The sequence below is a fragment of the Mus musculus genome, chromosome 14 (genome assembly GCF_000001635.26).
Source record: "Mus musculus strain C57BL/6J chromosome 14, GRCm38.p6 C57BL/6J".
NCBI classification, from domain to species: domain Eukaryota; kingdom Metazoa; phylum Chordata; class Mammalia; order Rodentia; family Muridae; genus Mus; species Mus musculus.
The window spans coordinates 16,942,534-16,958,420 of NC_000080.6; the positions used below are offsets into that span (position 1 = coordinate 16,942,534).

General features: G+C 42.0%; 1 protein-coding gene and 2 pseudogenes across 2 annotated transcripts in view; 2 read left to right on the plus strand and 1 right to left on the minus strand.

Annotated features, from left to right (window-relative positions):
• Rarb (retinoic acid receptor, beta) overlaps positions 1-15,887 on the minus strand; it is a 651,493-nt gene that overhangs the window by 511,695 nt on the left and 123,911 nt on the right. The gene's annotated exons all lie outside the window — the stretch shown is intronic.
• On the plus strand, positions 4,119-5,474 carry Tpi-rs9 (triosephosphate isomerase related sequence 9; annotated as a pseudogene).
• Gm18078 (predicted gene, 18078) lies at positions 11,074-11,664 on the plus strand (annotated as a pseudogene).

A 15,887-nucleotide genomic window follows, 5' to 3' on the forward strand; every position in this document is an offset into this window, starting at 1 on the left:
AACATGAACTTAGTTCAGAAACGACAAAAACTCAAAAACTCAATCATTGGGCACAGAAACTAAAATCCTAATCTTGTAAGCCTTATTAAATCTAAATCCTCCAGTGGCAAATCCTGACAGTTCCACCATTGAAACCAGGAGACACTTGTAGCTACACCTTGTCTTCATGTCTATCCCCATGCAAAAGGACCTAACTCTCTCCTGCTTTCTCTCTTCCTCCATCTAACCCAGAAATCCCTCCTACTTGAACAGTGATTGGTTCCTTTATTCATTAGGGGTTGGCTCACAAGAAGTCAACTGAGTACATGGGACTCATTCCTTGTCTGCAAACCCTCCCAGGAGAGCAGAATTAGCATCAAAATACAAACAGCACCAGACCCATCCACAACAGATGTGACTGGATGCTATGAAACATTTCGAGAGACTATCACTAGCCCAGAACAGAACAAATTCATAAGTGTGTTTTCTACCATGTATCTGCTGTCTTTACCCCATCTCAGAGGCAAAAAGAAATCAGTTGTTTGAACCATAATCAGTTGGGAGCTGTCTTTGCATTACAAGCTGAATTCTCGAGGTTTTCAGTACAATTACCAGGTGTACAATGGTACCTGTCAATAGGCGACTCATTTACCAAATACTCATCATGGCAGTGCTAAATAAAGAGCAATAAAACGATTTCTTCCTGTCAGTGATCCTAGGGATGCTTCATTAGCTTCTTATTTTCTTTCTTTCTTTTATAAATTTATCAGTGGATAGCATAACTCTACACATCAAATTCCCAAACCCAAACCTGGATACATATTCTAAATCCTGAACAATGGTTTTGCTACTCTTGGGACCCTCTTTCTGGAAAAGGGAGAAGAAAGAAATGCTAAAGTTGGAGGAGGCTGCAGTTTAGAGACCAGCCTTACAGATCCTAATGTGGGAAGCATTCAAAGACTGACATGACACTACATTATGCATGCATGGTAATTTAGTTCAGAAGTTCACAATTATTTTATTTTCAATATTAATTGCTTCTGTCTCTCAATAAATGACTCTGTAGGAAGTGGAATTCAATTTCACTCATTTTCAATAATCGAGATTGCTTTGAACTAGCTCAATAACTCTTAGCTCCTCTTGGCTTTCGACATTTGCTGGTCATAGCACATAAATCATGTGGGTTTTCTTTGCAGATTTCTAAGCAGGACAGACTGGCCTTGGGCAAAATTGCTCTGCAGTCAGAGTTTTCTATGTACGCTTCCTCCCTTGTGGCTTTGTCCCCTTCAGCACCTGCAGTGTCCTGGCTTCTCAGATTCCTTAGACTTCTTTTTCCCCAGAGAAGTGGAGCATCCCTGCCTTCGCTCACATTGTGTCTTTTGCCTGAAGCGGCCTTCTACCTCCATCCACAGGCAGAATAGGATGGGGCGTCTCAGCACGGATCATCATCTTCACTGGGCCCGTACAGACATCCCTGGCAGAAGCATCCTGGGATTCTCTGCTGTCTTCTTATGCTTTGCCTCACACTGTTTTTACGACTGCACGCAGATGACTGTCTCCAGGAGGAGACAACCAGTTTCTCAAGAAGCCATTCATGTACCACACACTAACACACTCATAGCTCTCTTCCTTCACAGGTCTCTGTGCATAAATACAGTGAATTATGAGTTAGGGAATTAGGATTGTGTCTAAGAGGACACACTTCAGCCGTATAGAGTACAGTTCTTTGAATAACCATTTCACTCCCTGGCAAGTCTCTGTTTGTCCATTTAGTATAGCAATAGAGTTGAGCCAGAACACTAGAATAATGTCTCTGTGAAAACCCCAAGCCCCTACAGACTTGAAAGGTGCAAAATCTTAGGAGACATTTATAAATAGAACTGTGAAAGTCCCTGACACCTTATTGGTTTGTTTTGTTTGTTTTTCTAAACTTTAGAATCTGAAGAAAGTATTATGAGATGTTTGAAGAGTGCTTCATGGGCCGTTGTGTTAGGGCCATATCCTTGGGCCAGTGACTGACAGCAGATGTACCCACAAACTCAAGCCTTGGCTCACATTCCTTGGCTCTCCATTGAAGATTTAAACATTTTTTTTTCTGTCATTGGACTCAGTGACTCACAACCTACTAATCCAATAGCAGTCTACCAACCCAACATGAACACAGAGGTGGTGGTGGTAAAGGTCACATTTTCTCTTATATGCTTGCAAGTCATCTTAACAGTGGTGTAACTGTTTCTCTCTATAGATCACAGTCTTCTGATTTTCTTTAAGCAAGCTACCAGCTAAAATGTCCACACACTGCTCTGTGGTTGGAATTTAAGGATATCTGCCAAGGATTCCATTTGATTTGATTCAATTCAATTTAAACCATTTACAGTGATTCACATTAAACAAAATAAACTACTGTGGGTTAAATAGGAGGTAAACACAAGCAAAACAAACCCAGGTCCTTACCCCAGAGAGCTTACTATCTTGTGATAAGTAATTGAGTTTGATACAAAGTAGAAACAAGAAGAAAGAATAAAGTCTCAGTGTGAGTGAAGTGTTCAAGTTTACACTCATAATTGATTATAGATTCAAAAGGGAAGAAAGAGTTTTGATGGGGCCTCTTTTCCTATAAGTAATAAAGTATCAAGGAACTAGTGCCTCTGTGTGTGTGTGTGTGTGTGTGTGTGTGTGTGTGTGTGTGTAAAAGAAAAGAGGAGGGGAGAAAGAGAGGGAAGGAGAGGGGCAAGGGGAGGGAAGGGAAGATACAGGGAGGGAGGCTATGGGGAGAATAATATGAATATTGACGGCTCTTGGAAAGAAGCAGTCCTCCAATGCTAACATGAACTGTGACTCTGAAGCCAGTAAGCTTCCTGTTACAACAACACAAACATGTAAACCGCTTATTTGGCTCACCATTTTGGAAGCCTAAGCCCATGTCTAATGGCTCCTGATTTTTGGCCCTAAGATAGCATAGCATGGCAGGAAGATATGTTGAATCAAAGCTCCTGTCTTCTGGCCAAGTGTAGAGCTAGAGAGAAGAAAGGGTTGTATTTGTACAGTTCCTTCAATGCTGTGTCCTCAGTGATCAGGCTTCACTTTCTCAAGAATTGGCATTCTCTCAAGAGCACCACATTATGGAAACAAAGCCTTGAAGATGTAGATCTGGGGGGACATTGAGGATCCAAACTACCACACTATCAAGAATATCCTAAGTTATTTTCACACGAGACCAGTAAGCTAGGCTTCCTAGATCTACATGCGTTTCAGCTTCCTAAAGCCTCTAAAGTCTCTCTGCTTACCTGGTTCTTTTTGCCTTTGGGCATGAGGTATGTGAGTTACAGTCCATGTATGTCTTCATACTCATTTTATGGAAAAGCCCCAAACTACAGCCAATAAGCATGCTAATGAAGGTTGAATCCAGCAACCCTGAGAATGGCTGAGCTCTCTGTTCCTGCTCAGTCTGTCTTGCCTGTTAGATTCCCAAGCTCTATGCTCTTTATGAATTTTCTGATGTTTGTTTCTAATTCATCGTAGTTCTTCTAAATCATGCTTCTTTTGCTATGCCATAGACTCCTGTCTTTGAATGCTTGGCCCATAGGGAGTGGCACTACTAGGAGGGTGTGGCTTTGTTGGGAGAAGTGTGTCACTGTGGCAGAGGGTTTTGAGATTGAATAAACTTAATCTAGGCCTAGTATGGCAGGCAGTCTCCTTCTACTGCCTGTGGATGGAGATGTAGAACTCTCAGCTCTGTCTCCAGCACCATGTCTGTCTGCATGCTGTCATGCTTCTTGCCATGACAATGATAGACTAAACCTTTGAAACTGTAAACCAGCCCAAATTAACTATTTTCTTTTATAAAAGTTGCTATGTTCATTGTGTTTCTTCACAGCAAAGAACTCTAACTATGACAATATATCACATCTCAGCCATTTTACCTGCTCTCCTCACAGGGGCCCGGTTGTAAAAGAAATACTTATATTTACAACATAACTAACTGGTTTATCTCTCCTTCTGTGTGTGGCTGTTATCTATTGGAGGATCTAATCTTCCATAATACTGCATCTTCTTGTTTGCAAAAGCTAGCACATTTTCTCTGCTGTATCTAAAATCTGAGGTTCAAACCACTTATCATAGAATTTGGGAGACAGGTTTTTGTACTGGCCTTCCGAGACTTGAGCTTAGTACAATGGCGCCTTCCAGGAAGTTCTTTGTTGGGGGCAACTGGAAGATGAATGGAAGGAAGAAGTGTCTGAGAGAACTCATCTGCACCCTAAACGAAGCCAAAGGGCCAGCAGGCACCGAGGTGGTTTGTGCACCACCAACCGCTTAAATCAACTTCGCCAGGCAGAAGCTGGATCCCAAAATTGCCATGGCTGCACTGAACTGCTACAGAGTGACCAATGGGACCTTCACTGGGGAAATCAGTCCTGACATGGTCAAAGACGTAGGAGTCACCTGGGTCATGCTGGGGCACTCTGAAGGAAGACATGTCTTTGGGGAATCAGATGAGTTGGTTGGGTAGAAAGTGAACCATGCCCTAGTAGAGGGACTCGGAGTGATCACCTGCATCGAGGAGAAGCTAGACGAAAGGGAAGTTGGTGTCACTGAGGAGGTTTTTTTCAAGCAAACCAAGGTCATCACAGATAATGTGAAGGACCGGAGCGAGATGGACCTGGCCTGTGAACCTGTATGGGCCATTGGGACTGGCAAGACTGCAACTTCTCAACAGGTGCAGGAAGTACATGAGAAGCTCCAGGGATGGCTGAAATCCAATGTCTCTGATGGGGTGGCTCAGTGCACCCGGATCATTTATCAAGGCTGTGTGACTGGAGCAACCTGCAAAGAGCTGGCAAGCCAGCCTGACATCGATGATTTCCTAGTGGGTGGTGCATCTCTCAAGCCTGAATGTGTAGACATTATCAATGCCAAAAAATGAGCACTGCCTATCTCTCTACCTGCCTGCATAGCATGGACTAGGTTGCCCAGAAGTTTAGTAACTGCTCCCACCAGTCACATGCTTCTGATGACATCATCTGCTCCATCTTATGGTCTAATCCACACTGTACCTTCCTGAGCCATTTATAACTCCCCATAGTGGTTGGGAGCAGGCCAATCCCTTTACTACTTACAATGGGTAGAATCAAGTATGTCATCGAGGTGGCTTCCTGGTGAGGGGAAGGAGTAGAACTCACTGTCCCTTTGGGCTCTAACAAGTGAAATAGCCTTCCATTGGTTTGAGATGGAAACTCATGGTTGGAGCACAGGAATTGGGCTTCATGTCACTTTGGCTTGTTACTTAGGTAGCCTTGGCTCTAGCTTTACTCCCAAGCCCTACTGAATGTCTGATGCAGAAATTCAGAGCCTTTGGGTCTGAATTTCAGTATACAAGAAGACCAAGATCCTCTTACTCTGAGAGGCCTGGGATATGCCCCTCCCCCACAGTGCCAAAGCCCTTGTATTGTGTTTGTGAATCATCCTACATGTAAGGAAAATAAACACCTGGGCCTAAAAGGAAAAAAAAAAAAAGAATTTGGGAGATAGTTTACTACAATGGTCAAGAGCATAGATTGCTTCTGTTTGGATTTTCTTTTTTAATGCACACATATTTTGTGTTCCCTTACTTATCTAGCAATGTACAATTTCACATACCCTGCCTACTTTAAGATAAGTGTTTGATAAGATTGGTCAGTGAAATGGTGTGGAAGGAAGTTTGTTCTTTTCTCTTCAGTGAGCATGTAGTCAGATGCAAGGAACCATTATTGGCCTTGATTCCTAAGTGTCTTCAGTAAGCCAGGACTCTGAGAGGAGGACTGTGGTATGAGAAGCAGGTATATTCAGTGTAGGAAAGGAGAGAGAGCAGCTAGTAAAATCTGTGGAATGAATAGATTTGAAGGAAAAGCGCACAGGGCCTTATATGATAGGATCTACTCTTAAATCTTAGCAACTCTCCACTCACTAGCTTCTGGATGTGTACCTAGCTGCTCCACAGGACAGATGTTAGTGGTTCTCACTTCGGTGAACACTTTCTGGGCATCTTTTAAAATACCAAATTTGATGATTTAAAGGAGAATATAAAAACAAAAAGTAAAGCAACCCCCAAACCCCTAATGAGTTGCAGAAATTTCACTGAACTTGTGAGGTCCCAGAGACTTCCTAAATGACCCAAAATACTAAATTCCCTGAATCCTCAGCACCCTTCAGAGTAGGAGCTATTTTTATCTCAATGTTATCTTTAACTGTATGACTCTCTTCACTATAAAGGCTTGGTAATGATTTAAGGGTTGCTACTAGGGCCCAATGAGAACAGGACAAGAAACAACTACTACTTAGGACCCATGACAGGAGTCATAAGACTGAGTATAAATCACTTCATCTTCTGTTGATAAAGTTCGAAATCACTCTTGGTGGTGTGGTGCCAAGTGAACTGAACCACTTGTGAGTAATTGGTTACTGGCCAATGTTCTTTTTCCATTGCAGACTCTTTTCCAGCCCTGTTATTCTTTCTTTAGTCTAGACCTACACTGCCAATATTCCCCTGTCTGCTTTCCTACTTCTAGCCTATAGTTAACTTACCCTGCCCATGTCTACAGATGAGTGCTTTTTCTTCCCACTAGCTCCCAATGGATCACCATCAATGTGGGCATGCATACATGAACCGTGATGTCCACAGTGTCCTGTTCCTCTTGTAAGTGCCCCATGGTTTCCCTGTGTGTTCTCTCATATTCTCCATCTCTCCATGCTCACAGTCACTTTAGGGTTCCCTTCTTCCTTTTATTTTCATGATCTCAGCATCCACTTTCTCACTCTCCCTGAACTTCCATCCTTTTCTATACTTGTGTGCCTGTAGCAGTCCATTTTACATCCTACATGGCAATTCTGCCCTAATATCCCACAACCAAGTTTGTGATGACTGTCTGTGTACAGTGGGCCCCACAGATTCTTCACCTCAAGTACCTGGTAATAGCTGTACAGAAGAGGGCAAATCACATTCACACTGCAAAAATGTTTCTTATCCTGTAAGAGAGCAGCTCAAGTACTCACTTATTCCAAGACAACAGGTTTAGCATAAGAATGGTCCCATAGATAGATGCAGTTGAATGATGTCTGCATGCTCCTTGAGAACAGATGAACAAAGCTTAGGAAGTCTAACTCATCTCCTGGTGTATGTATGTGCACACACACACACACACACACACACACACACACACACACCACACACACTATGCTAGCAATTTAATCTGCTTGTGAGTCTAACTTCTAAGCAAAACATTGACCATCCATAGTGAAGAAATATGACTGATGGCGCAGCAATCATTACAATAGCCCAGAATTGTTCTGGTTCTTATTGTTCTCATAAACATAACATATTTAACAATGTTGACTGAGGTGAACATGCAGCATTATGTAATCACACAAATCTGTGGGGTAGATGGTGACAATTTGATACATATATGTATATAACAACAAATTGGTATTACTGCTTCCCGAAGTTCCTATTTAATTTTTTTTACGGGGTTGGATATAGCACTCAATATTAGAGCACAAAGCCCCAGGCTCAGTTCACAGCACCCCTTTATTAGTCAAGAGCTGCACATATTTATGGGGTATGATATAGCGTTTTGTTAGGCAGTAAGTGACAAAACAAAGCTCTATTGACAATCAAACATTCACTAAGCTAAAGGTTTGTTTTTATTACAATACTCTAGCTTTCCCATCTCCTACAGGTAAGCACTTAGGACTCAAAGAAGCTAAACTCATAGCTTTTAGATACAAAATGTTTTCAGACAGTTCTTTGAAAGTTGTAACAAGCGTCATGGTACTCAAGGCGAACAGGTCAAGTCTTACTTTATTGCCAGAAAGATCTCTTTTCTCCCACATTCACAAATAGAATACTTACCATAGCGGTTACAGCCTCCCATTCCACCTCTATACTTTATTTGTTTATTAAGAGCCTTGGCAAGTAGTGTAAGCGCTGTCTTATCTCAACACCTGCTTTTCCTCTGGATAAGCAATCATTCTTTCTTAGAACCCAACTCCTTCCTTTCCCATGGCCCCACACAGAAAGTCCTACTCAACTTTGTTAAACACAATATGTCTAGGAATACACATTTATCTCTACCTAAGCCAATAAAAGGTATAAATCTACAAGGATAGATTGCTAGGAAGAGGAGACAGCAGTAAGTGAAAGATTCCAACAAAGTTGTTTTAATAGCTGGGAAGTGTAAGAGAAAATTTAAAGTGGAGAGAATTAAAACATTAAACTTCATAAGGGACAAAACAAAGCTCTGTCGACAATCAAGCATTCACTAAGCCAAAGGTTTGTTTTTATTACAAATACTCTAGGTTTCCCATCTCCTACAGGTAGGCACTTAAGGAATCAAAGAAGCTATGTATGTAGAAGTTGAAATGGTTTCTGAGAACCAAGCTAATGTACCCAAGAAAGAAATATCCTAGTACATGATCCCTTCACATGTGAGTTATCATATATGTAAATATGAAAAATCGATTGAGAATTGCAACATAAATATACTGGCAAATGAAGGGAAGAAAATGGACAGAGAAATGTGATGCTGAAGGGCTAAACTCTCTCACTTATAGCTCCAAATCAGCAAATAATGTCTAACATGACAAGCTGAACTGAATAAGCACATCACTTAAAAATGCTGGGAAGGGGACTCAGACATCCCTGAATGCTGACATTGGTGCCTTGCTGGGGTGGGGCACAGCATGGAGTTTCTGTGCTTGTGTTCTAGAATGGTGCCCAACTTTATGATTAGAATGTGAAACATGACTGCTGCTCATGCTTGACTGGTTGGTTACCAGTTTGTGGGGATCCTTGGGACACAGTAGATCCTTTAGGCGGTGGGGCTGTCCTGGTAGATGTAGATCAATATGTGCAGGCCTTGAGGACTATTCCCAGACCTAGTCGCTTATTGCTCAGTTTTCTGTCCATCATGAGGTGAACAGGTTCTTCTCACATGGGCCCCTACCACCATGATTCTTTCTCCCACAAGATCTTATGCTAACAGACTATGGACTGAATCCTGTTCATCTTGAGCCTGAACAAGTCTCTTCCTTCAAGTTATTTGCCATATACATGGTCACAGTGATACAAAGTGACTCACATAGAAGCAATACATTTCTCTAAAACAAATCGTTTCATTTTAGTGTTATAGACATAATTTTAGCTTTTCAAAATATTTTTTAATTAGGTATTTTCCTCAATTACATTTCCAATGCTACCCAAAAAGTCCCCATTACACTCCCCACCCCCACTCCCCTACCCACCCACTCCCACTTTTTGGCCCTGGCGTTCCCCTGTACTGGGGCATATAAAGTTTGTAAGTCCAATGGGCCTCACTTTCCAGTGATGGCCGACTAGGCCATCTTTTGATAGATATGCAGCTAGAGCCAAGAGCTCCGGGGTACTGGTTAGTTCATAATGTTGTTTCAAAATATTTTAAAGATAGTTTTAGTGTTTTTGTTGTTGTTTTGTTTTGCTTCCTGGCAATAAGTACTGAAATTATGACTTCATGCAAGCTAGGCAAGCACTCTGGCATTGCCCTGTATCTCTACCCAGTAAGTAAGGTTTAACTTGAATAACTAGCCATGGGTTCCTCACTGAGAGTTATCTTGGTGTAAGATACAAATCATTTCAAGATGACCAAATAGTCTGTGTCTTGAGCACTCAGAAGCAGGTACACCCAACTGTGTAAACGAGCGCCTTCCTGACCCAGGTCCACAGCATGACCATGAGAGACAGTGGGAAGGAATCTCTAAGGCTCCATTCTTCCACCATTGTTCCAACATGCCATCTAAAGAGTATCACATGAAGAGTGCTCATATGGCCATAATAAACTCATGGCCTCATTGACAGACTTCTAGCATCTCTCCAGAAAAGAACCTCAGCTGGAAAAAGGATGCTAAAGTGGTGTGCCAGCCTATATAAGTGGCCAGCCCAATGTGAACACACTCTGTTGGATTCAACACTGAATTTCTTAGAAACCTTGATCAAAGTTCCATAAATTCTAGGGTGTTTCTAGATTTGATTATGCCTCCGAGGACCTTTATTTAGTTCTCCTGTACCTGCTAACTCTCTACTACTTTCTTCTACTTCAGTTCTGCCATGGTACCCCTAAAGGGCTCCACCATTCACTTCTTGCCTGACCTTCAAGACTTCACATTTTGAAAGGAATGGCTCATCCATTCTGTACTGGGGACAGTTATATCTTCAATGAACAAAAGTTTTAAACCAGCCTTATCTTCTTTCTTTCTTTTATTTTTAATTACATATTTTCTTTATTTACATTTCAAATGTTATTCCCCTTCCTAGTTTCCCCTCTGAAAATCCCCTCTTCCCTCCCCCTCCCCCAGCTCACCAACCCACCCACTCCCACTTCCTGGCCCTGGCATTCGCTTATACTGGGACATAGAACCTTCACAGGACCAAGGGCCTCGCCTACCTCTGCTACATATGTAGCTGGAGCCATGAGTCCCACCATGTGCTTTCTTTGATTGGTGATTTAGTCCCAGGGAGTTAGTTCATATTGTTGTTCCTCCTATGGGGCTGCAAACCCCTTCAGCTCCTTGGGTACTTTCTCTAGCTCCTCCGTGGGGGACCCCGCGTTCCATCCAATAGATGGCTGTGAGCACCCACTTCTCTATTTGTCAGGCACTGGCAGAGCCTCTCAAGAGACAGCTATATCAGGATCCTGACAGCAAGCTCCTGTGGGCATCTGCCAGAGTGTCTGGTTTGGGTGGTTCTTTATGGGATGGATCCCCAGGTGAGGCAGTCTCTGGATGGTCATTCCTTTAGTCTCTTCTCTGAACTTTGTCTCTTTAACTCCACCCATGGGTATTTTGTTCTACCTTCTAAGAAGAATCAAACTGAAATACATTTTCCTAATCCTTTAAAACTTTAAAAGCATGGATAGATGAAGCAGAACAGTCAGATAAAGAGTAAAGAAATCTAAGTTATTGTCTTTGACTAGAGAAACTTAGTTGGCTATTATCACAAGATTTACAATTTCATATGACTGTCCTGGAAATGCCAACACAATTATAAGCATTTCTTAAGAACTACAAAAAGCAAATCTTTATAATGAAACATCAGCATCATCTCCTCCAGGAACAATGGCCAGTGAGCAGTGCTGAAGTTTGCTGCTGCCACAGGAGCTACTCCAATCGCTGGCCACTTCACACCAGGGACCTTCACTAACCAGATCCAAGCAGCCTTCAGGGAGCCATGGCTTCTAGTGGTGACCAATCCCAGGGCTGACCATCAGCCACTCACAGAGGCCTCTTATGTCAACCTGCACACCATTGCTCTGTGTAACACAGATTCTCCCCTGTGCTATGTGGACATTGCCATTCCATGCAACAACAAGGGAGCTCACTCAGTGGGTCTGATGTGGTGGATGCTGGCCAGGGAAGTACTCCGAATTCGGTACTATCTCCCATGAGCACCCATGGGAGGTTATGCCTGATCTTTACCTCTACAGAGACCCAGAGGAGATTGAGAAGGAGGAGCAGGCTGCTGCTGAGAAGGCTGTGACCAAGGAGGAATTCCAGGGTGAATGGACCGCACCAGCTCCTGAGTTCACTGCTGCTCAGCCTGATGTGGCTGACTGGTCTGAGGGTGTGCAGGTTCCCTCTGTGCCCATCCAGCAGTTCCTCACGGAAGACTGGAGTGCACAGTCCTTTCAAATGCCCACAAATACCTCCATTGAGAATCTGGTATATCTATCAAAGGTGATTTGCATTGATTACCCAGCATTGTTCAAGGTATAGCAATTTATAACCACCATGCAGTAAATCCAGAGAGGACCTGAGAAGGCCACTGTTTGGATAAAAATTTAAAAACCTGACATATTGGCCTATATAAGCATGGCATCATTTGAATTTCGAACTGTAAGTGCTGGTGAGCAGTATGGTGCAGATAGGAGAGCTGCTGCTGGGATATTGGGTACTTGAGTTCAAACTCTTTGATATTCATCTACAATAGCTGGGAAAAGCCAATATCCACCATATTGAGTGCCTGGGAGGCACTAATTACTATGAACCAAATATATCACAGTGATTACCCCTAAATAGTGTCCTGCCCCTTGTGGACCCACATGTGAATGATCTCAGTTCAATAGCATGCACTAAGGCTTCCAACACAGTATGTGGAGTCACTGGTATGTACCATGGCCTCTGACACCGTGTATAGTCTGCACGATTTGTGTACTGGTATGACCTGTGCCTCCCAATGCTGTGTATGGAGTCTACAAGAATCCTTTAAAAACTCCCTCTCCTTCCACTGGGGTCTTTTACATAAACATTTTTAAAATGATTTCCTCCAGCCTTTCCTTATGGATTGTGCCCTGACCTAATTACATAAGTACCTGATGGGCTGGAACTCTTCCAAAAGTGCCTCTTAGGAAAAACAATCTGAAGGGCTTTCTTTCCCTTCTTGTGTAATTACATAATTACTCAGCTGACTAGTATGAGCCACTGTGCACCATTCTGATCTCCCAGGCACAAAAGAGTTTTATTATTTTCCTTGGAACTACCTAATTACCGATGGATAGCAATAACTCCCAAGCTCCTTTCAGTAAGTAATCTGTAAAGCTCATGGCTGCAGTGCCTCCAGAAGTACCAGCAAATGGTGAATTTAGAAAAACAGAGTCATTTGCCACAGGAGATACTGGGATTTGTCGTGACACGGTGGTCTGATAATGAAACACAAGTAAGTCTGAAGGAAACGTGTAAGTCTCTGGGCACAGGGTAAGTTAATGAGGCAAGTTCTCCCTGCTGAGTGCTAGGAAGTAAGAGTTCCAGAGCCAAACACAGCTTCTGAGTTCACATCTCTTCAGTTAAAAGTAATCAAGAATTGCAATGTATAGATTCAATTGAGTACTCTGTTTGTGTGTGTGTGTGTGTGTGTGTCTGTGTGTGTGTGTGTGTGTATGTATGAGAGAGACAGAGACAGAGAGACAGAGACAGAGGGACAGAGACGGAGAGAGAAGAGGAGCGAGATCTCTTCCTCTGCAACTGTAGTGTTTGGATCTCTGAAGATCTATTATCAAAGTTTAAAGTGTTGACAACGCACACATACTGCTAGAACCCCATTTTACTTGTCCTGAGGAATGCTTTGTGCCTTAGTAACTTTTCTATGGTCATGGAAAATTACAGTTAGTAAGAAAGGACTTGTTTCATCTTACAACTCTCCAGTCACAGTTCATCACTGAGACAAGTCAGGCTAGGAACTCAGGCTGGGAGCTGGAGGCAGACATGGAGGAGTGTTGCTTCCATGGCTTGCTCAGCTGGAGTTCTTTTATCTTTAATTGAGATAGTTGTATCATGATTTTATTAATGGGGACTGTTTTATTTATTTAGAGTATGTTATTTATTTTTTTAACATTTTTTTCATTTATTCACTTTACATCTTGCTCACTGATCTTCCTGCCAGTCACCCCCTCCCACAATCCTTTCCCTATCCTCTTCTCCTCTGAGATAGTGGAATCCCCTACCCCTGTGTATTTCCCCACCCTGGTACATTAAGTCTCTCTAGGGCTAGGTGCATCCTCTCCCACTGAGATCAGACAAGGCAGCCAAGCCAGAAGAACATATCCCTCAAACAAGCAACATCTTTTGGGACAGCACCTGATCTAATTGTTCAGGACCCATATGCAGCCTGAGTTCTTATACAACTCAGAATTACCTTCCTAGCACTAGCCTGGCACCTCCCACAATCAGCCGAGCCCTCCTACCTCAATCATTAATTCAAAAGCCTTCCCCCAAACCTTGCCTACTGGCCAATCGGCTGGAATCTGATGAGCTAGGAGAATTTATCAATTTATCTGGGAGATACCCCAGCTCTAACACCTGGGCTTTTGGACTAAGTATCTACTAGCCATAGACCTGATATCTCTGCCTTTTCTTGGACCTCGTGGGACCATTAGACAAACTTTTCAGATCTCTGTACATTGTCTTTGAGGGGCCATGGATTATAATCCATTTCTCCAAGAGCTAAGATGTTTGGAGGGTTATGGTCTTGGGATTGCCCTTCAAATTATAACCCTCAAGTTCACATGGCTTATATTTAGCTCAAAGGTGTGTACAGGAGAGAAGGGGCTAATATTGGGAAAGGCATGGCCAGAGGATGCAAGACTGGCCTTACACAGCCATTTTCCTCCTCAAGTTCCATATCCTACTGCCTCCGTGAAGATGTTCTTAGCCATGTTTATTTTAATCAAAGTTTATTTATATAAAAGTTGTATACTTACTATTTTGCACACTACTTAAACAAGAGAGACTCGGTTAAATCTGTAAATAGAATGCAAATATTAATTGTAAGTTACACATGTGGTGGCCACACCCCCTGCGTATGTGAATCTCTCAAGTTCAGACTCTGATTTCTACAACAAAATCTCACAATTATTTTGGATCCCTATAGCATACAGAGGTTATCTTTCTTCATTCCTTCTATTATTTAACAACACAAAGTGTTAGTGCCTAGGTCCGGTGGACAGAACATTAGGCATAGACCTACAAAGGATGGGGTTGGGCCAATTATGTCTTGCTTGACAGTTACAAAAGCTGACCTAAGGACAACAACTTCCCACATTTTTCTGAATCAAGGAGTAAGAAATTCATTTAAGAATCACACATACATCTAATGTCACAACTATCCATCATCTTTAAAGGTAATATTGTGGATGTGTGGCTTTATCCAAAAATTGTTCAAAAAACAAAGAAGAGTTTCTAAAGAGTTGAAAGGGTTTTGTTGTTTAAAAGTATTCTCTAGACTTAGTTCTTGTTTGTTTTGTGTTATTTTGGTCTTTTGTTGAATCCTTTCTCATTTACTTTAGAGCAACTCATTAGACTATAACTTCTGAGTTTAAAAAGAAACACATCAAAGGCCTGCAAAGCATCAGTTCCCTAGTAAGGAGGGCTGTGCCCTGTGTCCTCCCTCACATGTGGCTTCTGTTAGAGCCACTGAGGAGTTCTAAACAGTGTCAATCACACATCTCCTCAATAAGCCACAAAATAAGGTGTTATTAATTCTCTTCAACATTCACAAAACTGTTTATTACCTCGGTCTAACCTTCTGCCCAATGCTTGAGGTTCCCCTTTGCCTTTCTGACCCATGGGCAAACCTCTGCTGCTCTCAGGGAAACGCAGTTCTTTTGGATGGAAAACCCATTAGAAATATTCATGGTATTATTATAAGTAGTTTTTTTTAAAATAATGAAAAAGAACAATCCTGACGCCCACTTTCCTTTCTCTCTCCCTAAACTCAACAGCAAGAATAAACTTTTAAAGAAAGACATTCTTTCTGAATCTATTAATACATCACTCAAAAATTTCCTCTTTCCTTTGTTTAAAAAAATTGACTCACTTCCAACCCCCTTTGAAAGAGAGTGTTTAAAAATTGTTATTTAAAGCATATACAAACTCCATTTCGCATCCCTCCTGACCATTCTCAGGTTACAAGACACTGAAGTGCATTTGGCTGGCAGCCCGGTGTATTTATGACTACTAATAAATGAGTCACTGGTATAAGAATGCAAATTTTATGTGGCTCGTGTATAAATGGGCCAGTTAAGAATGACCAGATACACATTTTATGTGTCTGCTAAATAATTATGACATAGAAGTACAGCTTGTGAATTTAACATTAAAAAAAAAGAAATGGATTCCAATAATCTTAGAATGAGTGTTTATCAAAACGTGGTTTTGGTGAATTAAAGTTATTTTAACAATAAAAACACAAAGTGATCAGTTTTAAAAGCAGTATTGAAACTTATATTCCCCTAAGAGTCCCTCCCCTAAGGGCTTCAAGCCTCCTCATCACTGAACCTGGCCCACAAATTCACTCCCAGAGTTTCAACATTTTCCCTGGTTCTTCACAAGGGACAGGAAGCACTTCTTGT